The sequence below is a fragment of the Drosophila miranda genome, chromosome 3 (genome assembly GCF_003369915.1).
Source record: "Drosophila miranda strain MSH22 chromosome 3, D.miranda_PacBio2.1, whole genome shotgun sequence".
In the NCBI taxonomy this organism is placed as follows: domain Eukaryota; kingdom Metazoa; phylum Arthropoda; class Insecta; order Diptera; family Drosophilidae; genus Drosophila; species Drosophila miranda.
This window is the reverse complement of record NC_046676.1, coordinates 17,481,265-17,506,451: the sequence shown is the minus strand read 5'-3', so window position 1 is coordinate 17,506,451 and position 25,187 is coordinate 17,481,265. Positions and strand designations below refer to the sequence as shown.

General features: G+C 49.4%; 1 protein-coding gene across 1 annotated transcript in view; it reads right to left on the bottom strand.

Annotated features, from left to right (window-relative positions):
* Window positions 1-25,187, bottom strand: part of LOC108158635 — an 86,455-nt gene that overhangs the window by 50,598 nt on the left and 10,670 nt on the right. Inside the window, exon 2 of the mRNA XM_033391402.1 lies at window positions 22,047-22,132. The gene's annotated coding sequence lies outside the window, so the exon portion shown is untranslated. The remainder of the gene's footprint in view (window positions 1-22,046; window positions 22,133-25,187) is intronic.

The following is a 25,187-nucleotide window of genomic DNA, read 5'->3' as shown; positions in this document are numbered from 1 at the left end:
TGGAAGAGAGGAGTTTCTCCGCTGTTAGAATGTTGTGGATTGGGAGGCCGCTGCGCTAACTACCAAAAAATGTATCTAGACGGAAAGTTAATCAACTCACGCCTGAGCAGAGCACAGATATTTTGATAACCCGTTTCGACTCGGCCGATAAAGCATCTCCGTCTTCGTCTCCGTCTCCGGAGCGAGTCGCGGGGCACCAGAGAGAGCGCTGCATGAAAAATCGTTCAGCTAGTTTAATAAATATATCAAATAACCTAAAGACGTGTTAGGGAACTTGTGACTTTAACACGTCCTCAGACTTTGCCACAAAACTCATTTTCGAATATCATTTTACCTTTTCGGTCCACCCTGGGCCCGGCCACCATCAACCATCCACGCCGCAGCCGTACAATGTCGTACAATCTTGCAGTAACTTGGGGCCCGTCTTGGGTCTTGGGGCAGGTCTCTGCTCTGCACTGCCCTGCACTGTTCTGCTCTCTCACAAATCACAAAATGAAACCATACGAGTAATAAAGCAATATAATTGAGATGGAGGAAGAGCATAAAATCCAAGAGAGAGCAACCCGAGACCACTTACAATATACAGATACATAGATAGATTATATGTGTGTGTATGTACTCTGATGCCCACCAACCGAGTCTTTGTTGACTGTTTACAGGTTACAGTTTACAGTTTACAGTTTACACGGTTAACGGCCCAAAACTGCAAACGCCGAACAAATGTGCCAACATCCCATGGGAGGGCAATAGGGGGAATCTTTATGAACTTATTAATAAAAGCGAATGAAACGAAGTCCCATGGTTTACGGCCAGGCAATAAAACGACCGAGAGGCCCATAAAATATGCAGTGCCCCCACTTACGAGCTATATCCAACTATTTCTCATACAATGGATAAGAATTTTAGGGATTTCTGAAGGAAGAGAGAAGCACCCCATTCGACGATATCTATCCACTCGCATTTTCAATGGAGTTGCAAGTGGATCGGCCAAGAGTTACTATTTATATTTATTTGTGTTTTATGAAGCCCCTTAACAGACTGTTTATTGAAGAAATCCGCAATCAATATGATGTACTCCTGCCCAGATTTCCAAAAATGTAGTTCTTTCTGGCGAGTGTAGATGGGAGGAACCTTTTGGTGTATTTTCTTTCTCTAAACTAATTTCCACTCATCTGAAATTCAAGTTCAAATATTTGCAAACTCGTCCGGCCTGGCCAATATATCCTTGGCTAGTTTCGAAGCGATCAAGTCGTTGCTTCAGTTTTTCTGCACGTTGCAGGCTGGCCGCTGGCCGCTGTCCTCTGTCCGCTGTCCGCTGTCCGTTGGCCGTTGTCCGCTGGCTGTTGGCATGGTCGATGTGTGCACAATAATTTGCATATTTGTGTCCAGACACACACACAAACACACACACACACACACACGTGCAACGGAGCGGGGTCGGTCGGGCCACGTTGTTGCATGCAATATTTTCTCGTGCTGTGTGTTTACTCTTTTCGCTTTTATTTAATGTCCGTGTTGGACTCTGCCTCTCAGCAACTTGTGGCAGTGGCAGAGGTTGCTGTTGCTGTTGCTGTTGCAGCTCTCTCTCTCTCTCTGTTGCTGCTGTTCCTGCGTTTATGGCAAAAATTCTAAACAAATTGCTTCCGCACCTGCAGCTACGTAAGAAATACTCATGTATGCACAGAAATCAATGCACAAACGACCTGGAATCACATCGAGATACACACATAGCCACATGCTTATTTCCCCCCATTTTAAGGGCAATAGTGAAGCGCATTGTGCTGTGAAGAGAGAAGAGCTGGACAACACCTATAACACCAGCTATCATGATCAAAATAAAACATTTACCACTCGTAAAAAGAGAGCACAGCACCCAAGAACAACCAAATCGAATCAAACTGAATCTGAATATCATATCATATCATAATCCTGACAATGGTCCAGCCAGCATTCCCAGCTGAAAGGAAGAGTTCTTCCAAATGCATTTCCCCAGCATCGAACCCAACCTTTTTCCCCTCTGTGTGAAGTGCAACCCTTGGGGCATGAGGGAAATTATCTGGAAAGAGAAACCGAAAGAAAAGAAACACAAATTTATGGTCGGCACTTTTGGGATCCTATGAAAAAACTTCTTTCATTTTACACCTGAAAAACAGTCAGTGGAGCGGGGGGAGGCAGTGCGGGCCGCAGTGGAGTGGAGAGTGATGCTTAACTGCTTTTCCTGGGAGTCTCTTCTTGTTAACATTGGCTCGGAAAAGAAGAAAGAAAGATGAAAGGCCTGGCTGATAGGCTTCGATAGGCAAACGAGGGCCAGACAGACTCCGGCTCAGAGACCTCTGCTCAGATATGATAAGCATTTCCAGGCCATTTCCAGCTAAAACATAGCTTTTGGTTTTAGTCGCTGTCTGAGGTCGAGGCCGAGTCTGGCATTGGATTTGGAAATCATTAAACGATTTTGCTGATTAATTTAACAAAACTGCTCAATGATTCTGTCGTTTTGACATTGACGAAGTGCCGAAATTTGTCTGGGTCTGTTCTGATCGATCTAACATGGGACTTGCCCATAAAAGACTCTCTTCTTCTCCCTATCTCCCTCTCTGTGTCTCTATCTCTATCTATCTGAATCTTCGGCAACCTGTTTTCGTTTGTTTGGAATCTTTGCGTCGAGATTCTCTCGCTCTCTGTCCCTTGGCCGAAGAATCAGGTGAAGTGAGTTGATTGATTGCGCTAATTTATAACGACAATGGGTCAGATCGCACATGGGACCTTTGAGCTTCGTCCGAGAGAGGTACACCAGCAGCAGACCAGACCGGAGTCGGGGACCTGGGCTGTTGGAATCCATTAAACATGGCTTGGGTCCAGCTTCTGAGTGTCTGCCTGCCTGCCTGCCTGCCTGCCTGCCTGTCTTGCCAGCCCTGATGATGATGATGCCAGCGAGCCGCTGATGAATGAATCTTTTCAATTTGGAAATTTTCAAACAAATTTGTCAAAAACGCACACCAAAGAGTGAGAGAGAGACAAGCAGATCAGCAGAGAGCCGGATAGAGACAGAGATAGAGAGAGAGATCTATGCAAACTAATGAAATTTCAAGTTTGTTGCTCGAGTCTTTTGTTCTTCGGTTTCAAAATTTTCCTAGTTAATTGCTCGTGATTGAATTATAAATGCACAGACCGCAGAGGGACCCTCTCTACGAGCTAATGTGCAACATACGTATAATAATAAGCCTCTGCTGCCCCGTCTAACCAAATCAGACATGCCTTGCCCCCAATCTAAAGCAATCTTTTGGCTCCGCACAGAATTTCATAGAAGCGATTCGAATACAATAAATTATGAGCCCTACAAGCTGAACTAGTCTAGGATGGAAAGCGATTCTCGAAAAAGAGAGAACCCGCCCTTCTCCTCTCCGACCACTGAGAGGAGAAGAGAGACAACAGACAACAGGTAGGAGGGGAGACAAGCGGGGAACGGAGACAAGCTTTAACACCTTGGCCCAAGTCAGGCGTTTGTTGTTAAACAGAGGAGAAGAGGGTCAACTGAACTGCAGGCGCAGACGAGTTTAAGTCAGTCGCAACGGGGGTAGACATGTGTACAGGGGCGGGGAGTGGGGAGTGGGGACCTTGGAGAGGGGGGAAACAAATTAACAGACACCTGAAAATGGTCTCGAGACACAGACCAACACCAACACCAACACCAACACAACGGAACGTTTAAGATATACGGGCTGGCTCTCATCTCGGGCCGGGAACGAACCGTTCGGTCGACTGGTCGGTCGGTTTTGGCTCAGTTCGTCTGGGGACTGGGATTGGGTTTTGGATTGTTTTGGAAAACCATTTCTCGAATAATTAAAACCTAAAGCCATCAAATGAAGACAAAGAGTCGATTAGTAATCTGTGCAAATGCTTGTATGACGGCAGCGTATGGGCGTGGCCAGTCCATAAACCCAAGTGGGATTAGATTCTGGGGGAAAACTGCCTGCGCGCCACAGAGATTCCTGCGCTCGACCACGAAAAACCATGCTGCGGAGACCTCCCGCGGATCTCAACTGCCATTCTGTTCTGTTTCTGTTTCTCTTTCAATTACAATCTGTAATCATGGATCTGTTTAATTAGTTGTTTGGGTCGCACCCCAATCCATGTAATTGACTTTGTAGTGGCTGACCTTCAGCTTCGGAGCAGAGCTGCGGCGATCCGAGTAATCTGCATATTGAAAATTTATAGATTGCTTATGATATTTCGCAGCCGTAGGTACATTCTGGGGTAATTACCCTCCTCCCCCTCTGGCGGCCGGCGATGGCGGCGACAAAAGCTCCGTAATTGCATTGGGCAATGGCCGATGTTGGCTTTAATGTTCGCCTTAACGTCTTTTATTGCATGTCAGCTGGCTTGGGTCTCTAAAATTCCAAATTCACACGGCAGCTACAGTGGGGCCTGGTTCTGCATTGGACATTTACACATCGTAGTCTTTAATTCTTTTCGAATACGAAATGATAGAGGATCTACTGTAGTCTAGATATATGCTGTTGTCAGCTTGGATTTTCTCACATAGACACATCGCTGTGGCGCCGCTTGACTCGCGACGCTTTTCAGATCCAGTTCGAGTTGTTTCGCATGGCTCCGATCCGAGATCCGAGATCCGAGCGTGGGCGAGCGCTGTGTGCAGCCAGTACCCGCAATCCACTGCCCAGTGCCCCCTCCCTGGCCAGACAATGTGTTCTAATTGAGTCGCACAACAAGCGGCAGGGGCAGGGGCAGGGGCAGGGGCAGAGTGGTGGGGGCAAATGCAAATGCAAATGCAAATATCGCATGCAAAGCGGCCCAAAGTGGCTTGGAGCTGTAACCTTCAACAGTGCCACGATCAATTTATCACCCAGATCCAGAATCGAATAATCCCAAACCGTTTCGGATCCGAAACACACACACACACACACGCAGTGCCGCACACCTACTACCTACTACGATGTATCTTTGTATCTTTGTATCTGTGCCCCTCCTGCTCGTGTGGATATTTCTTTGTTATTTTTTTGTCTGTGGCTAACTTTCATTAGCTTTCTAATGTTTGTCACTGTGGCAGCATCAGCCGAAGGCGAAGCCCCTGCCCCTGCCCCTGCCCCCGCCCCTGCCCCTATCACATACCCCGTTCCCCGTTCCCTCCTGTCATTCCATTTTACTGTCACTCAAATCTTTATAAGATTTCCCTCTTCGAGTTCTGCTTAGCGGTTCTTTCGGCTCTTTCTCTGCCCATTGTAAATATACATTTTTCCATTATTTTCCATTAGTTTTCACTCGTTTGTTACATTCCCCTCCGATTGTTTCTCCATCCCCAGCCCCGTTCCCCCCTACTCCTTCTCCGTTTGGGCCTGTTTTTTGTTGTGTTTGGTGTTGGCGTGGTCGTTACACAGGTTGCCGTTGTTGTTGTTGTTGTTGCTGGTCGTAGTAGTGGTAGTGGTAGTGGTAGTGGTGGTGCATATTGGTTATTATCTTTGAAGCGCATCGCTTCGGTGCGTTTGCCGATGCCGCAGTTACAGTCGCAGTCGCAGTTGCAGTCGTCGTCTGCCTGCGTCTTGTGCGTATTTGGCCAGAATGGACCGATCTCTGGCAGTGGCCGAGACGGAGTCCGTGCCTGGCTGACTGACGGAATGATGTTAACGCGAAACCAGTTTCATTGACAATACATGGGATGGATGATGGGGCTCTGCGGCTGCATCTACGAGCATAGAGGGGTCGCTCTGTGGCTGCCTCGTCCCCCTGCCACTCTTTTTTTTCGGTGTTTTCGCCGACTTTTTGATGGATGGTTGACAAAAGGCAGGGCGCAGCGCCCAGGGCCTCTTCGCTGGTTTATTTGTCTTCTTTGATTTGAGTACACACACGGACACGGACCTGGACACGGACACTGTCATTGTCGCTGTCAAATCGCGTTAATATCACCGAGCTGTCAAATTACAGAGGCCGCAGAGTCCAAATGTTTGCCCCCCCCCGACGGAGCTTGGTAACTCAATTAAACTGTTATTCATGAGGCGGAAGACGTGCCCTGCCAGGCCTGGAGAGGCGCCACTCAATGCATATCCGCGCTTCTTGGCCCGCTGCTCTGATTGGCCTATGGGGCAAAACAAAAGAAGTTTTGGCCATCTTTGCCGGCCCTGATTGGCTCTCCGCGAACAGCGGACAGTGCCGGGACAGTTCTTGGCTTAATTACTTCATTAAAGTTAGAGCAAAAGAGTCGCGCACTCTGCCACAGTCTGTGGCACTCACCGTGGCTGTGGCAAATGCATTTCGCCCTGCCTGGATGGCCTTTAAGGCCATTAATATCGGGGCACCTTTATAGCCTAGACGCCGACGGGTTCACGTTCACGGGTCGCTCTTGGCAATTAAAATCGAGAAGAAATAAATAAAGGCAAAACCAATTCAGAACACACACAATGCTCCTCCTCTGAGAGAGCAAGCGCACACATGTGTCTTCACAGTTCGGCCGGGAATCGAGAGGTGTCGAAAGTTCAAGACTCATTGGGGCTGGGAGGTTGATCCTCTGATCTGCATTTTTATGGCCAGGCCCGGCCCGGCCCCAAGAACCTCGCCGGATTCCTCTGGTGCAGAAGGAGCAAGAAGGCCGAGTGCAATAAATCTCTTAACGACAGTCGATCATCTGTCCCACTCTGGCACTCTGTAGCTCTGTGGCTCTGTGGCGAAGGCCCACAGAGAGTGGCTAATGCTTGGGCAGTGAAATCTTCTCCCCAAGACCCCCCAAAACCCCACCTCTCTCGCTGCCTATCTATTACTCTTTTACCCTCCTCTCATTTGTTTGTTTGTTCATAAAATTATGTAAATCAGATGGGATCATTCGGTCGGTCGGCTGTGATTAATTGCAGGTCGCCGTCTGCGCTGTCTCTTGGCCTGGCTAAGGCGTCGGGCCCTGGCCAGAGATAACGATTCGTTTATTTACGATATTGGTTTATTTATTTTCCCCTTTTTGCCCTCTCTCTTGTTAGAGAATGCAGACTGATGCTGCGAAGGAGGTGTGAGCGGAGGGCGATAAGCTAATTCTAATTCTAATTCTAATTCCCTGCCCAGCCTAATGCGTTTATAATTAACGCAGCTCCCTCCTCTGTTCCTCTGCCACCGGCACACATACCTGCTCACCTGTGTATGTGGCCAGTGATGGGGCGTGCCAAGGCATCAACAACACACGCCCCGCCACAACTGCAACAGGCAAAAGCAACAACTGCAACATGCACCGCAATCGCCTAGTCAAACAGTAGCGCTCCCTGGTTCTCCTGCTAGTTGTTTGGTGTTTGATTACAGAGTGTTTTTGCCAGTGCCAAATGTGTGCCACCGAATAGGCGAATACCCTACACGGTGGGTGGAATTTCCCAGGGGCGAAGGGGCAAGACTTGGCGAAGACTTTCATCGGGCAGAGCCCATCTCCTCGTGCAAGTTGCAACCCGTTCCGAAAATCGTTGTACCCCTCCGTGAGTGTATCTCAAAATTGCCAACTATTTTGTTTTTGCAAGCTCCCAAGCTGCCGGGCCAGAGCTTTGAACGCTTGAGTTTCGGTTTGAGATATTTCCTCGGTGCTGTTCGTGGTTCTTATGGTCACGTCGTCTTGTCTTACCTGCGTGAACATGCCCCCGACACCGGCACCGTCTCCAGCTCCAGCTCCAGCTCCGACTCCAGCTCCGACTCCAACGCTGGCTCCAAACCCCGCTCTGGTGTGGCGCGCGTGTAAACGCAGTAGCCGATCAACTTGTTCGGGTGTTCGATTAACAATATTCGCGACGTGCATAGCGCTCGTATGGAGCTCCCACGGGTACTACGGACTGGGTGCTATCTGGAAATCGTAAAGATTTCGGGGCCAGTCTTCTATCTATCTCTGGGAGATCTGGGATCTGGGAGATTTGCATATTTGGGGCTGAAATTAATTTCAATTTAGCAGACCCAAGCATCCGCTTTGAACTCTGGCCTTAAGCATTAATGATCAATTAAATTATATATTGTATAAATATAATTTAACCCCTTCCCCCAGCGCCCTCCCCTACCCCTGCCCCTGCTCCTTCCAATTTAAGTTTTGCCGCTGCAAAAACTCGACGCGATGCTGTCCCCATAAATATGAAAAGTCACGAGTTGCAGAAGGAAAACAAAAGTAAAAAGGAAAAATATACAAAAATTTGACCCGCGGACCAAACCAGTTGCCACCGCTGCTGCCACTGCCGCCACTCTTGGGGCAGGAGCCGTGGCTGGGGCTTCGACAGGGGCAGGGGCAGTCAGCAGAGATTGCCTGGGCTTATTAAGCAATGAAATATAATGCATGGCACACAGATTTATCATACGTACGAGTACGAGTATCCAACAGATCCAGCTGCCGCGGAGGCTGCCTTTGTTTCTGCCATCGTCGCGGCAGCCCACGCAGTTGGAGATTGCAAATATTCGATTTGCGAGCCAAAATGGTAATGGGGAAACCGCCAGTCGATGGGATGGAGTTGTAAGCCGCAGAGAAAGAAAGCTCCCCCCCGAAGCAGTTGACATTTGTGGCCGCAGTCGTAATTGAGCGAAAGAGAAACTCCGGCCATAGGAGACAGATCCACGGGTGGATTTCGATCCATTAGCACCCGAATGCGGCTGTCTGTCGTAACTTATTTGGCTCGAAGGGGCTGTAGGTCTTAGGGCAGCTATGCAGGCCCACCGATCGTTCCTGTGGCAGCCATAACACAGAAAAACTGTGTGATTCAGCCAGATATAATATCTTTGCATCAAATTCTACTGCTGACCTATGGAGTCTATCACAATTTCTTTCCCGCCCCCTCCTTTCAGTGCCAGACAAACCCCGCAATTGTTAACAACTGCGTAATGCCTGTCCTCAGTTCCATGATTTGCATATGCAAAAGACTGCAGTCCCGACAAAGACTCGAGTGACTCACAGGCCTGCTCCTCAGCCGCCTCCTCCTGCGGGGAAACACGGCCAGCACTCAGTCTTTTGTCTTGGCCTGGCTCTGTGTCACTGTGACAGATCTCTGGCCCCCCCGGCGCCGGGCGGCGGCCCTTCCCCCGGGCCAGACTTACGCACTTCATAATTCAATCAAGCCCGAATGTTTCGCAATCCCACACAGAAGGAATTTATTGTACAACTCACAATTTTTCAATTGCATTTTGGGGAGACCAGCGGAGAACTGGACTCCGGACTGACTGTCAGTCTGGGCCGAGTTGTCTGTCTCCTCGGCCTTTATGCATTTCCTCACTGACGCAGCCAGTCAGCCAGCTGCATGGGATTGTACTCGAATCTTGGAGCTCGCCGAGTGGAGCTTAGACTGGAGCTCCCAGCTCGCAGCTCGCAGCTCGCCAATGTTTCTATTTCATGCACATTGACAGTTGTTCGAGTTGTTGCTGTCGTTGTCGTTGTTTCTGTTGCTGTTGCTGTTGCTCTTGCCAGCATGAAATTGTTAACAACATTTGTTAGCTGCCCCGACCACACTGCGTGCAGTCCGAGTCCGAGTCGGAGTCGCCTGCTGCCTGACTTCACTTCATATTGACAATGAAAGCTTTGGCTACCACAAATGCCGCATTTTGTTTCTGTTGCAGTTACTGTTGGTGTTGCTGCTTGCTGCTTGCTGCTTGCCCCGTGTGCTGTGTGTTTGATACTTGGCCACACTGACAGGTTAGTACACAGAAAATAAGAGCAAACTAAACTTTGATTTGAAAATTCCAGCGCCAAGGCAATAAACATTTTTCGCTTACTTTTTCTGTTGGCCGTTTGAGACATTTTCTGTAATTGATTTTCGGCTTAAATTGTATTTGTGTTTCTTTTTCGTTCGAGCTCTTTTATGACTTTTTATGGCTCTGGTTATGGCACTGATTTATTCGTGTGCATTTTCGATTCGATCGAGTTTAGTTCCGCAACTAGACCCCAAGTCACATTTCCACCTTAGATGACGCTTTCGCGGTGAACTCGAATCCAGTTTGACATTCCCTTGGAGCAGGCCTCTCACGTAAACCCCCGCTGCAGTCCCAGGCACCACTCATATAGCTCTCCCTTCCTTTGGAGATCCCTACCCCCATCGCCATCGCCGTAGCCCCGCTCAACTCTTGGCTAAGCAAACATTTGCCAAGCAATTTGTTAGCCCAAATTGAGATTGCGTACCGCCGGCCAAGACCACTAACACGACCACGACCAATTGCAGTGGCTCTGGCACCAGTCGAAATATTTTCAAAAGTCTGTTAAACGCCGTCAACAAGGCACCTAACAAGTCTACATGTCTGGCCGAGAGGCAGATTTGCATATGGGTTTATTTGTTTCTGCTGCAACTGCAACGCATCAATCAATCAGCACAGATTTGGGAAAGTGGCAACCTGTAGCATGGCTCGGGTCACGCGCATTCCAGCGATTGCCAAACCATCAGCTGGTACCCCCTAGGTACCCCCGAAAAAATCCTGATAGATGAATAAATTATTCAATTAATAAACTTTCGGATACGGATATGTAGGATCCCTCTCCGATGTGTCTATAAGTTTGAATCATACGCAGCAGCAGCGTACGATGGGCCCTAGCGGATCGCTGGCTTAAGGGCTTTTGTCTTCAGCTTATCCTATTCGCACTTTTATAAACATTTCTATAGAGGTATTTCCTTATGGATTTTACAATAGTATTCATGCCTTGCATGCCTCTCGCTTTTCAGCAGCACCGTCGCGACGGCCACCGATATCCTTGCCTTTTCTTCTCTTAAAGCCCCAAACTTTCACCAGTATCCTCTTGAATGAAATGGAAGACCTTGCTTATTGATTGCTCTGAGTGGACTCCAGTCGGTGGCTTCATTTCGGCTGCCATAGCTCATCGAGCGTGTGCCCCGGGCGCTGACAATTTCTTAGTCCAAGTTGGTCGTGGACCATGGCAGTGCCAGTATGCCAGTGAATACCCACTACGAAGAAAATTACTGGAAAAGTAGGCAAAGCGAAATATTGTGGCACGTTGTGTCACCGTGGCTGATCTGCGCCTGCGTGCGATGGCCGTTTGGGAAAGTGGGTTAGCCTGTCATTCTCCTAAGTGCCCCCACGTCTTTCCCTCCATAACTACGCACGTTGAGGTGCGCGAGAATTTGGCCAAAAGGCCTTGACTTGGTTGCAATTCCAGGCGCCTCGTGGCGACGGCTGGCCAAATTAAACCGAAAATGTCGGACGATTAGATAAGCCCGATGCCGAAAGCGTTGCCTCGAGACCAGAGAGTGAGGGAGCCACAGCCACAGCCACAGCCACCGATCCTCTGCGCAGACTCAGACGATAGCGGGGCTCCTATCCTCCGCATGACAGATGCCTGACAGGGCCGGTTCTCTCTCTCTCGGTCTCTCTGTGATTTGATTGCTATTTCCAGGTAACTCACTCGCCCGGGCTATATATTGGGGCCTCGTGTGATTAGTGGCCAACACAAAAACGTCTATGCCCAGCCACACAAATTAGGTTAAGCCAATATTTTTGCAGACACACACAAGAGGTGCCCAGGGTGCCCGCAGCAGGGCACCTGCCACCTACTAGCCTCCTCGTCGCCCTTTGCAGGACACGCCCACGCAACCGCCTGGGACTGCCGGATCCGACGGAGTTCCAGTTCATCACAGTGCAAAATCGAAATATGCAAGGCACCAACGGCACAAAGATGCACAGCCTCGAAGAGAACCTACCCTAGGATACCCTAGGATGTGGGTGAAGAAACGGCTGCCAGTGTTTCAGCCCATTCGTGAACGCAGAACCTCCTACGAGTATACCCGCCTACGTGGGACTTGAGTACGGGGTATGGTTCAACTGGCAAAGAGTTCAAAATCATAAATTTCAAACAATATTAGGTTAGCCGCAGCCGCAGTGGCACGTAGATGTTGTTGCTAGGAGCCGCAGTCAGTGCGTAGCCCCAGTACCTAGCCCCCCCCAGCCTGCCACCCCGCCACTCCCCCACTTCTCCGCTTTGGCGAGTGGAGCGCAGGCTGGAGATTTTCTTTTGTTGTGGGAATGGCGAGTGGATTTATTGATTTTGGTCAAGAGTCATGCTTAAGCGTAAATTATGTGCTGGCTTAAACGCTCCTCGGCTCTGGCTCTCAATGTGACTCGGACTTTGGCTTGCACTGTGGCAAGTGTTGCTGGCGGCGATGAAAGCCACTGATTTGTGTCCCAGTCTAGGGAATGGCCATAAATCCGTTCAATTTCATAACCAAACAGCAATTTATCAACAGCCACCGCCCCTCCAATACGCCTTCAATCTAATTAAACCGCCGCGACAAATCTGCGGCGTGAAAAGTGTGAAAATTCGAATAAAAACGAAAACGAAAACGCAAACTATGCGAAAAAAAAACCCGTGCAAAACTGTGTCAAAGCCCGGCCAAGCGACAAGTGACTGATATCGCATAAAGCAACGATTTAATTAGGCTCTGATAATTACAGTACAACTTGTTCTGGCCAGGTACAGGCCCAGACTCGGTCGCAGGCCCAGTCCCAGTCCCAGACACAGACTCAGGCGCTGTTGAGGTAGGCACAGCCGACGATAGTTGGCGGCTTAGAGACTTGGCTTCGGCTATCGCGCACGTTAGATTTGGCTAATTTACGAAATTGGTATTGCCCGATATCGCTGCGGCTTGGCTAATTCAATCATTTGCTGCCGGCGTCCGACATTAGCACATGATTTATGGGAACATTTTGGAGCCCAGCTCTCCGGCCTTGCCGTCTCCAAAATGGAAACTTCTGATGCAGCGGACACATGCAACAGAATTTAGGTAATATAATGGATTATCACTGATGTGAAGAGTGTCCCCTTTGAATCCCCTTCGACAGGGGGCTTCTATGGGGAAAACCCTGAGCAAATACGATTTGCTACTGCCATTCAATCGGTTCTTGATCGAAGCTTAACCCAATTGATCCTACATATCGAGTGCCATGTTGAACACCCTACAGCCGTGTAATTTGTGTCCGAATTGGAATAAATTTATGAACATCGATTGCAGAATTGATTAGACGAAAGTCGCCGCCGCTGTCGGCTCCGACGTGGACATGGAGCGGACATGGACCCGGACATGGGTTTGTGGCAGGGGACAAGTGGGCAAGTGGGCCCCGAAAAAACCCGTTTCTCGCAGTGCAGCTCTGCTTAGCGGACACTTGTAATATTTTTTGTTGAACTTCTCTTAATTGCGATTTGATGTTTCGGCTTCAGTTTCGCTCGTGGAAATGAAGTTGTATGGCGCATTTCTTCGGGAGGAGCGGGCGGCGCTGTGCCACAAATTTTCCGAGGCGCACTTAGCGGCAGCGTGTGAAAAGTCGGGGCTGCAGCGGCGGCAAACAAATGTGTTTGTGTCGAGGCGCGAAGTGTCTACAGAGAGGAGTCTGTACCTCCGTTCAAAAGACGCCGTTCGAGTGCGTGTTCATTAGGGGCAGTGTCCCCCCCCCGTGTGCCGCCTGCCCCTGTGCTAATTGATTGGTGTTAAAGTTGTATAAAAATTGGATCAGACTTGTGTAGACGGACCCAAGACGGCCACGCCTTGATTGCGATCGAATCCAGAACCGTTTAAATTAGTTTGTTGTATTTGCGCATTCATTAGCATGCGGAACCGCTTTGTTGTTTGATCTCATCCCCGCCAAATCCCGCCCACCCTCTCCGCACAACACAGACCACAGAGCACAGACCACATACCACAAAAACCTCGTATGTAATAAAGTGGAAATATTTAAGTTGCCAGCAGTCTGGCAGAGGGGAGATGGGGGCAGGGAGCTGACCAGCGGCCACCAATCCATCCAGCATCCATCCATCCGCAGCAGGATGGTTTTCTTTCATGCCCCCAAAAGTCACGATATCCCAGCGAGCACAAAAAAGAAGGCACAAAATAAAAGCAGCCAAAAAAAGTGATTGATGGAAATTGCTCAAACTGTCATGTTTATGAACGTCCGCAGGATATGATCACCGGACCAGGCCAGGTCGGATCGGATCGGATCGGATCGGTTCGGACCAGACCAGAACGCTGTGGGTAGAATTCACTGCACGCAATGCGACAGTGCGACCGGGCGACAGAGGGAGGACGAGGATGAGAATGAACATGCAGAAAAAGAGGAAGAGAAAGTAGCTTCAGCAACTGAATGGAAGATGGAAACACCCTAGCAGGTGGGGCGGCCTGTACTTCTATGGCACAAAAGAAAGGACCCACTCGTATTACCTTCCACAACTAGCGACAGTCCAGATCTAAATTCATACGAAATTATTTTGAAACCTCAGTAAAACCTGGCAGCAGGGTATCTGGCTGGGCAGATGGTTGAGAGCCTCATTCTCCGCTTTATTTGGCTGCCAGCTCTGAAAGGTTTTCACTCATTTTCACTCACTTTGCTTACAAGTTGTCAAGCAAAGTTTCTGTTGTTGCAGATGGAGATGGGGCTGTGATGCCGGTGGTGCCACTGCCACTGCCGCTGGTGCTGACGGTGATTGCCATGGCCATGGCCATTGCTCTGAGCCACACACAGCGACAGGCGGTACAGAGAAAGAGATGGATGCGAGAAGGCTGGCCGACTGAGGCGACAGGGTTCTGGATTTGGGAATCAGAGATTGCGTGCCCCCGTGTCAAGGTGTTGCAACAGTTATCGAAATTGGCAACTCTGATAGGCCGGCTGCTGGCGGCTTTTCTCTCATTTCTTTTATTTTCTTGTTACCGCTTTTACTGCGTCAAATTCCTGGCAAAAGTCATTGAACAATGCAGACCACAGAGAGCGCGAGGATCGGCTCGGATCGGGAGAGAGCTGCATTCGGACGGAGGAAAGTGGAGCCGAAATCATGGCTCTGGAATGCGGCAGAGCAAGTGCAATGATCTATGAGCTTGACCGCGACGCCAGTGGCTACCAGCCGGGCCAACTCGGCACGGCTCGGACGGCAGCGGCAGTGGGCACCAATCACGGCAGCCAATCGCTGCTCAAGTGTGCAAAATCGCGGCCATGCAAAACACGCTGGCGGAAGGCTTAATTATGCACTTGCCACAGAACTCCCCTCCCCCTCTCCACCCCTCTCCACGCTCCACCGGCGGCAGCTGGCAGAACTTTCAGCCAACCAACGATCCGACACATGGCCGGCCTTAATCCATCGCCAGGCGGCCATTTTCCCATGTTCAGCACACCACATCCTCATCCACATCCATGTTACCTCCCATAATTTTATGCTTCATCAATGACAGTGCGGCAAAAACATTGCAGACATCTGCTGGCTAGACAACAACTGCAACAGCAGCAAGAACAAGGTCTATGCAACCGCAGCTAACAGAAGCTGCAGCGACAATCCCGCCAGTGCCTCTGCCACTGCCTCTGCCACTGCCTGTTCGTCATGATCTTCATCCTCAATCCTTTTTGACGCATGCTTTCAACAGGCATACCTTATCCTGGAAATCTGCCACTGCCTCTACCTCTGCCTCTGCCTCCGCCTCTGTTGTTGCTGCTGCCATTTTCTAGTCCCAGTTGCAGGGACAGCAGAAATTGTTTTCGTGGTAATTTGCACCCGAGGCTGTGAAAATTCCTCGCCGCCTGCCATGGTCTGTTGGGTCTGGTCTGTTCTGGTCTGATCTCTAGCCGATCGACGGGCGGCACATCGTCAACGTCGTCATTGTCGTCAGGGCTGGGGCTGGAGCTGGGCCTGCCTCCTCTTTGCCCGGCCTGTTGCTGCTCATCTTTCGGACTTTGACAGCTGTTGTTATGGCCCTCATCCGGATGTGTGTCCCTGTTCTCTCTCCCTTCTTGGTGCACACTCTTGGTGCGCCCCCTCCGCGCGGCAGCTACATTCATGTACGTACTTGGCTTGTACTGCGCCATGGCTGATTATTGTTATTAACCAGTATAGATATGCCAGATATCCCCTGCCAGAGCTCGAGCATGGACTGGATGATGTTTAGCTTGCAGCGCTCTGCTAATCTCGCATCAAAATCGATTCCCTTTGCCTGGGAAGCTGCATGTGGATGTGGATCTTCTGGAGCACTTGAGTCTCACCTGCGGTGACGTGGCACAGCAATCGATCTGCATTGTTGATGGCTTCCACACATTTCGGCACCACAAAAACGACAAAAAAACAACTCAAATTGAGCACGCTGGGGCTTTCAATACAAAACGATTGGAAAATGACTTGAACCTTGGTGGTCCTTGCCATGTCCGATCTAAAAGTCCATCCATTTTCAACCAGAGGGTAACTAAGGACTGGTCCCTTTGTCAATTGGCCGGGAACTGGCTCCAGCAATCCAGCAACATTCTGAGTATTCAGAGATATTCACATATCTTCCATGAGAATCTCTGATGCAAATTAGTAACGAAACTTTTGAAAACGGCGAAGGATAACTTTTTGGGGCTTTCTCATCGAGTTAATCGAGGCATACAACGGCGCAAATGACCGAAGATTGATCTGGTGCTGCGACAGCTGCCTCTTGCACTTGATTGGTTGCCCCTGCCCTTACCCTTACCCTTACCCCCATCTGGGTTCGTTCCCCTGGGGGATGAGGTGGATCGACCATTTGCCCTGGCCTGGGCCCTGCCATCGCGCTCGTGTGTATGCCTTTCGGAAGTGGCCGCCCCTTTCATGCACCGCTCAGAGTGCAATTTCGCTCATCATCTTAATTTTATTATCGACATAAATATCAAACGAAAATTGTGGCATATAAAATGCGATACAAATCTGTTACAAGCTGCCACTCTGCACTGTCCATGCCCTGCCACTGCCACTGCCTCCGTCCAGGTCCAGCTCCACGTCCACGTCCACGGCCAGGTGAACGCCTTGCTGCATAGTTCACCAGCTCTGAGCCGAGTGCACCTGAAAGGGAGCTGGCCTGCCCTGTGAAGGACATTATGGAAATGATGTCCGCGGGCATTTGACTGCCATTACTCAGGCGCTGCCGCTGTTCCTGCCACAGTCACCGGCGCAGCCTTAGTCGCTGTCTCAGTCGCACCGTGGCAACGCCCAATTGATCAATTCTGGACGATAGAGGCCCAGGCTCTGTGCTGAGCCACAGAAGGAAGATGAAACCCAGAGAGCATTCCGATGTCCGTCTGGCCGACTATCTGGCACATGTATATTTTATGTATGACATGCGGGAGATTCAATTGCGTGGAGCCCGGAATCGGACTCTGCTTAGTTGAGCGGCAGCGCCAAAAACACAGCTTGCAACGCCGTCTCACGTGTGCCACGCCTATTTCTTACACTATCAGTCATAAAAATGAGAAATTTATGCAATTGTTGCAAATGCTGTACAGCACTCACTCCCCGCGGACGGCTGATGGCGTGCAGAGGCTCTCGAGAATCTATCCGCACACCCACCGAGTGAGGTGGAACACCACACCTTCCAGGCCAGCACTGAGAGAAAGTATCGGGCTCTAGAAATAGGCTCTACGCTACGAGTCGATAGATAGCCGATAGCCGGCATCTGCTGCGAAGTTGAAAGCCAGACCACATTCCAATGCAACGGTTTTTTGTACAAAATCGTAGTTAAATGAGATGACAGCAGTTTCCGTCAATTTTGTATCAAATTGAAAAGTGCACCGTACAAAAAATAATGCAAGAAACATGCAAAAGTAGTAGACCAGAAAGAACGGACGAACGAATCCAAGGAAATAACGAAAATGTGCGTGTGAGCACGTCGCAATGAAGTGAATCGCAATATCGAGGAATGAGGAAGCATTACGATGTTTCTAGAGATGAATGGACCAGAAGCTCAATTTTTTTTGGAATACCAGTATATATATATAGCGAATAATACATGTAAATTGTGCGTTCGAAGAACTTTAATTTACATACGCCCCGATTATATGATTTTATCTCAGTGTAAAGCATCCTTCCCCGTCTACACCTACACCCGGCCGAGATGTGATTTGATATTGACGTCTTCGCGCATGCGTTTTCCGCGTAAATTTGACCACGCCCCCTCCTTTACCCGCGTCCCCATACCACTCCGGCCCCTTCCCCCTGGCCGGCAATAAACATTCATTTAACAGAGAGTTTCAGGTTAGGTTTGGTCCGAAAATGTCCGCTTACAAATTGATTTCGTGGTGTCGCCGCCGCCCGATCCATGAGAGGTGAGCGGTGAGCGGTGTGCCGTGTGTCGTGTGTGGCAATCGTAGATTTGATTCCCCTGGAGTACGTTAAGACTAAACGGGTAAACGGTTATTTATGCGATAGTAATTGTTAGCCCCGGCTGGCTTATCGGATGACACGGGTGTGCATTGGAAATGCGTCTGGCGACGAATAAATAAAACGTTGGGTCCCCAGACACGCAAATGGAGCTGGATCGGGGATAGGCAAAACGTGGCAGCAGGATGAGGAGCCGGATCAGGAGCAGGGACAGCAGCAGGGGAAAAAACAAACAGCAAATTGACATAACCAGATTGACAAGTTAAGGCTTGTCATTGGCCCAGCTCCCCTTCGCCTGCGCCTGCGCCTTCGCCTTCCCCATCGTCAGCGTCAGTGTCTCCATGTTCTTCTCCATCGTCATCGTCATCATCAGTCAACCAATTTGTTTCGATGAATGACTGAATGAATTTGTTCACCCCTTGGTCATCTTGATAGCTGGGATGGACCTGCCCCAGCCAACGGCAGCCTAAAGACAACAGGTTCTTGCGGAGAACCAGCCGCCAGAGGTGGAGCAGCAGTGGAGCGGAGCCCCAGCCACGGTGGATGCAGTGGATCGGAGGCACTTTGCATAGAAACGTTTGGCAGCCTTCGCGATTGCGATCAGCGTTCAATCGCGCTGTCTGTGTGTGTGTGTGTGTGTGTGTGTGTGTGTGTGTGTTGAGAGAGTATGTGTTTGTGGCAATTGCTGGAAGCAACACGGAGAACAACACAAAGTAGGCTGGACAACGATTCAGCTGGAGTGGATCGGAGATAGAGATGGAGACGGAGACGGAGATGGAGACGGAGCGGAGCAGGCGATAAGAGCTGCAGCGACAATGTCCCCAGCATCGATTTGCTCGTTAACTGTCTGACGGTGGCAGCCTCATTCCCGGTGGCTCGCCTCTCCTCTCGCCTCTCCTCTCGCCGCCAACGAGTCGAAACGATCCGTCAGGGAGAGTAGTCGAGTGGAAAGCTCTGCGCCAAATACCGACGGCAAACTTAGCCACGAACCAGCACAGAACGACAAGGAGCAGCCGGGCTGGGAGAGAAGTAATCGCCATTTTGCCAGAGCCCCGCCTCAGACGCATACACAGATACCAACACACACACACACACACACACTTGGCATTCGTTCGCATGTAATTGAAGTCGTTTACGGTGAGGAGTGGGGGGAGGTGGGGGGCGGGGGGGGAACAGATGCAGCAGGGGAAGAAGCAACCGCAGCCGGCTGCCGGCTGCCGGGTCGGCCATCATCAGCATTCAGCATGGGACGGGACGGGACGGGATGGGAACGGAGGCCGCCAATGAAAAGCATGTGGCAACATCATTAACTTCTACTGCTTCTGCTTCTGGTGCTGCTTTTTTTTGCTGCTGCTGCTGCTGCTACTGCTGCTGTTTTACCCCCCGAAATTGCCACAGTGAAAGTAATTGCCACTTGTTGGCCGAATCTCTCGCTCGCACATGCAGAAAATGGCGCCAGGGCAACCATTTTGGAAATCCCATGGCGTTTCATCATTTAACTGTTACTCCGCCGGTGCCATTATGACACATGACACTTTGTTTTAAATACGAAAGCACAGCGGATGGAGCCCCTCGCCCCTGACCCAAAGCAGCGCTCGCTGGAGGCGACAGCCCGTTCGATTCTTTTCGCATAAGTTCACAGCAGGAGTTCCCTGTGCAACCGAAAACGAATTGAATTCCGTTCGCTGTCCCTCCGAAAATTCAGTCATTTGTTGTGATGGGTGAAAAATTTCATACCTGATTTCGAGGCGACGGAATTCTATACAATATTTGTTCCCCCTCCACCCCGCCATGGGTGATGGCTTAATCGGCGGCCATTAATACAGCGACTGCTTGACTGACTGATAAATAAACTGTATTAATTTATGCCCACTTCGGGAAAGTTTCTACAGATCCAACGAAGACGATGACGATCACCATGATTATGATTATGATTATGATTATGATTATGTGATTTAGATAAATGCAAATGAATTTCTTTTCTAGCCAGGGACCAGTCCAACTCCGGCAGATCCAGCAGAGGGTCTTGGGCCTGGCTTGGAAATTTGATGACTCTGCTGGCCGAACGTGAAACCCAACACCATGGGGCAAGAAAGCGGCAACGCAACGGCAACGGCAACGGCAACGGCAACGGCAACCCAAAAATACCAAGAAACCGGCAGAGAACAGCCCAAGAGCCGCTCCAGAATCCTCACATCCTTTGAGCCAGCATGTGGTTGCGGTTGCGAGGAGGGTGCGGGGACTGGGCATAGGACTGCCGTGGGACAAGGTGTTGCCTTCGACCAGGAGGAGATGCATTTGTCGCAACGTATCAGGCCATGAATCAAGCCAAATATAAACGCTTCTGACGCTTTTCAATTGGACGCACTGCCATTGGCAGAACACAAAAATGTGACTCGCATTTAATTAAAATTATTAAACCAAATTCCAGCCCCCTCTCCCTGGCACCCTGGCAACCTGGCACCCTGCACAATGGGGTTTAATTAAGGGGACTCGGGATTTGGGAGTCTTGCACCACAATATTTCAAAAATACGCCTCATCATATTTCAAAGTAAGTCAAAATTCGAGCATTTCTGTAGGACCACTCTCGAGTGGCAGCCACACACCATGATGTCTGTGCGCCTTGTCTATTTGTTCCACTTGTGGCAACAACGATCTCTACCACTTGACAAATGCCGCAACTTGAAAAGCGTTAAATTTGAATTTTGCCCCCAATTCTATCCATCGGCTCAAGTGCAGCTCGGAGAGTGGAAAGTGATTTCTCTGTAGGGTGGGGGTCGCTCCGGACAATCCCTTGGACATTGTCAACGGTAGCCGCAGCCGATAAGTCGTGAAATTTATATACTTTCAAGACGGTCCTCCGGCCACTCTTCCCGCTCCGGCCAGCTCGTAAAACGGGCCAAAACTATGCGATCTGATGAACATTTTATGACATTTATAGAGGCAAATTTTAATGGTCGACAGAACCTTTTATGTGGGCCGACCCGACCACAGCCATATCCATATCCATATCGATATGGCATATAGTAAGGTTACACGATATTTCGGACAAGTTTTTATCTTCTTTTTATGACTTAATCCATACCGAAAGGTCCCCGATCCATGCACAAGACACAAAAACTGTTTGAGCACAGAAATCCAGAGACAGAAACCGAAAACAGAAACAGAAACATACTGAAAAGCCTCATAAACAATCTTTTTTGTATAGTCATTCATATTTTTCGGTTTGATCGCTTTTTACATAACAATGCCACTCAGACTTGATTCGGAATCTAACTCCGAGTATATATGTGTGTGTGGTGGCTACGTATGGAGAGAAAAATAGTTTAAAATAAATAAAAAATTTACATTTTTAATCAATTGTGGATTGTTGGCTCCCTACCCTACCGCACCGTCTGCAACCGCCGAAAAAGAAGGCGAAAAAGCCAAGATATACAGACCTGATAAAGAGTGGAAAGACAGCTGTCCGGGAGAGGAGAGGAGAGGAGAGGTGAACCTACAAGTGCCAGAGCAGGGGTAAGTGGCAACAAAGGCGCCTGGGAGTGTCCAGCGAATCAATAAAATCAGAAATCCAATAAAAATTAAATTATAAAGTAATTTTGCATAAGAATATCACATTCATATTTGGTCAACTCATTGTTTGTCTTGGACATTAGCGCTCAAGTCAAACCACAATCAAATGATTCAGCAGCTCCCCCTGGCGCTGTGCCCTCACATCGGGTATACCTGATTTCGAGTGGAGTCTGAGCCCATCACCTTATCAAAAGAAACATATTTTTCTGGTATCCTGAAATTCTGAAAAGCTAATGAATCAGCTAATGATTTTTGGGTAGTATAAAATAATCGTTTGAGCAATATGTTACAAAAAATACATTCTATATTCCAACTATACGACTTAAGGCTACCACTAAATTACAATAATAATTCTAGGCTAAATATTAACGAAATTACACGAACCTTTTGTTGACTTGGAAGCCAATTCCGTCCTGGCTGAAACTGTGGCTGTGGCTCCATAAATCTTATTCGTAGAATGCAAAACATGTCTGTAATAAATAAATAATATATAATAGATCAATGTTAGATCGGGTCCCGACACAAAAATAGTGCACTGGCAAAGACAAGTGATTTAAAGGGTATCCAGGGATGGCCTTCTCCGCCTCTCTTCTTGGCAGACTCAATTGGAGGGCAACCATTTATCTAGTCCCTACAGGGTATCCTGATCGGTGTCTTTCGTGGGTGGAGGAACTTTCGTGCCATAAATCATAATAAGGCGTTTCTACACGGCCATCCGCGACTGGAAAGGCTTTTGTCAACGACTCTTCCCGCCTTAATTGACAGTCTTGTTGTGCGTACGAGTATGCCCAACTTTTGACACTTTTGTCTTATCGTAACAAATTGCCAAGTGTTTAAGATCTGGCATTCCAGGGGACCATTGTGTCTGGCCCCCTGAATGAATAACATTCTTCGGGCCTCCAATTTGCATACTGGATGGCATCCATCCGCTCGCTCTCTCCAGGCTACTGGGAAATGGGAATGTTTCAACAAATGGAGGCTTTGTTCCGAGCGACTTCCGCAGTGGACTGGGCCGGGCCGCCAGGGCGATCTGAGTGTCTGTCTGTAACGCTAAGCTCCCTGCTGCCTGCTCCCTAAGCTCGCTTTCTGTATGGCCACTAATCCAATAAATAATTCAATTGTGTCACAAAAATCAAATCAGTTGCGTGGGCCTGCCTGAAATAACAATTCGAAGTGGAAGTGGAACTGGAACTTGGAGCTATGTATGTACCATGGCAGATCAGAGGAGGGCTGAGGTTTTACATAATCCCACAGATCCGATCCCGGCCAAAGATAGAGCCGCAGAAACAACAACGATCGGATCCAACATGGGACACTGTGTGGAGGTCGGGTTATCGACCGAAATGCAAACAGGAACCATTGTCTATCCATATGGCACTGGCACTGGCACTGGCACACTCGCCAGATCCAACAATAGATCCAGCTTCAGCAGCAGCTCAGCTCTGACTCTAACTCTGACTCCGTTCTGTATGGTGATTGAGTCGCCCGATACGACCTGACCGTGGCGTGAACAATCGCCAATTGCCAGAGACCTGAAATCGAAATCGAAGTCGAGATCCAGATCCAGATCCACATCGAGCCGAGGTCTCTGTCTGGGTCTGGGCAAACAAATAAATGTTTGCCGGTGGGTTAGCAAATGGCTGGGCATAAAACACGGCCAGGCTAAATGGCCAACAGAGGATTGACAGACAATTTATCGGACCGCAATGCTAATCAAAGGCAAATCACGTTGAACCTGCGGCCCTGCCGCCAAATGACTTCATTAGCCGGGGCCCAAATAAATTGCTGGGAGATTGCTCAGACCGCTGCGAGGTTCTCGAGCCCGGGGAATTAAATATGAATTCATGTTTTCAATTGCAGACCCGAACGCGGACTCGAACTCGGACCCAGCTCAAGCTCCCAGTCCCAGTCCCAGTCCCAGTCCCTGTGCCCCTCTCTGTGTCTTTCTCTCTATCTCTCTCGTTGTTTCTGTGTCTGTCTAGAACATAATTAGTCCGAGACTTGTGAGAACCCGAGAATCTTTCATCTTCTATTGACATTAGCAATCAATCTGGGTCTCAACTTGTACAACATTTACTGTTTGGAAGTGTCCGGACCAAGTTTGGTCAGCGATTGTAGTTGGAGTCTCTCTGCTTGTTCCTCTTGCTGTTTCTGTGGATGTCTGTTGCTCTGGCCCCGTTTTAGAGCCTCCTTTGGCGACTGTTGCTGCTGAATTGTTAACAACTCTCTAGCAGATCGGGGGAAGCATCTGCCCCCAGAGTGAGAGCGGCTGATGCCTCTCCCCCTTAGGATCTGGATCTCTAGGATATGGGCCTGCTTTTTATTGACAGCCTGTGATCACGATCAGTGCGTAATGAGTGTGCTTCGGTTGATCATCTGCGTCAGTCCCCCGACACTCAGCTGGGCTCAGCTGAGCTGGGTTTTGGCCATTTCAAGTGCCAAAAACCTGGCAGTCGGCTGTCACAACAGGCGCTAAAACAAACAGGCCAAGCAAAAACGTTAACCAGACCCGCCGTCACCACAGCCACAGCCGCAGCCACCTCCTCAGCGTCAGCCTTGGAGCTGGAGCTGGAGCTGGAGTTGGAGTCGGCCCTTTCTCATTTCTCCAGTGAGTGGCAGGCAGCTGACAAGCGTGCATCATCGGTCCCATTGAGAGTTCCAGCCAGAGTCCAGAGTCAAAGACCATGTGTCCATGTCATGATGCCAAATTGTTGACTTTTTGGCCATTGCCATTGCCATTGCCAATGGGCCAGGACGTCCAGAAAATGTACATAAATAATGCATTTCTCGTTCTCCTCCGCGGCCACATAGGGAGTTGGAATGGCTGGATGGATGGACGAGATGGAGTGACATGAAATGGGTTGGACGTGGGGAGTCCACATGGATTTGGGTCAGTGGTGCTGCTGCTGTTGCTGCCTGTTCGGGTGCGACTAACAAGTGGATGAACTGCAATCAAATGCGTTTCTCCTGCCACGGTCCCGATCCCGAACTCGATTCCATTCCAGTTGCCGTTGCCGTTCCGAATTGGGCTCTTTAAATGACTTCTGGCCGGGGGCAGTTCATTAAGGAGATTGTCGGCTTGCCCAGCCCGGCTCATTCTTATTCTTATTCTTTTTCGGGCGATAAGATGCTGACATTATTAAATAATAATAATCAATAAACTGCATTAGTTTTCATTAACAATCCGCGATCCGATCCGATCCAGCGACAATGTCTTCATCTGCATCTCCATCTGGGCACCAGGGCACCTGGGGTGTATCTGTATCTGTATCTGTATCTGTACCTGTGGTTCCCCTCCTGGATACTGCATCGGTAAGGTGGTGGAGGAGAGCAGGGAGTTCGAACATTTACAGCGCTTTGCTTGAAATTTATGTTAATCGCTTGTTTTACTTTTAATTTCGCACTTAAAATTGTCGCCATGCCGGGACCTGGACTGGAGTCTGGTCCAGGGTCTGGGCTCTAGCTCTGGCTCTGGCTGCGGCTCTGGGAACCTGTTCCCCCCGACTAGTTCTCAGTATCTCCTGC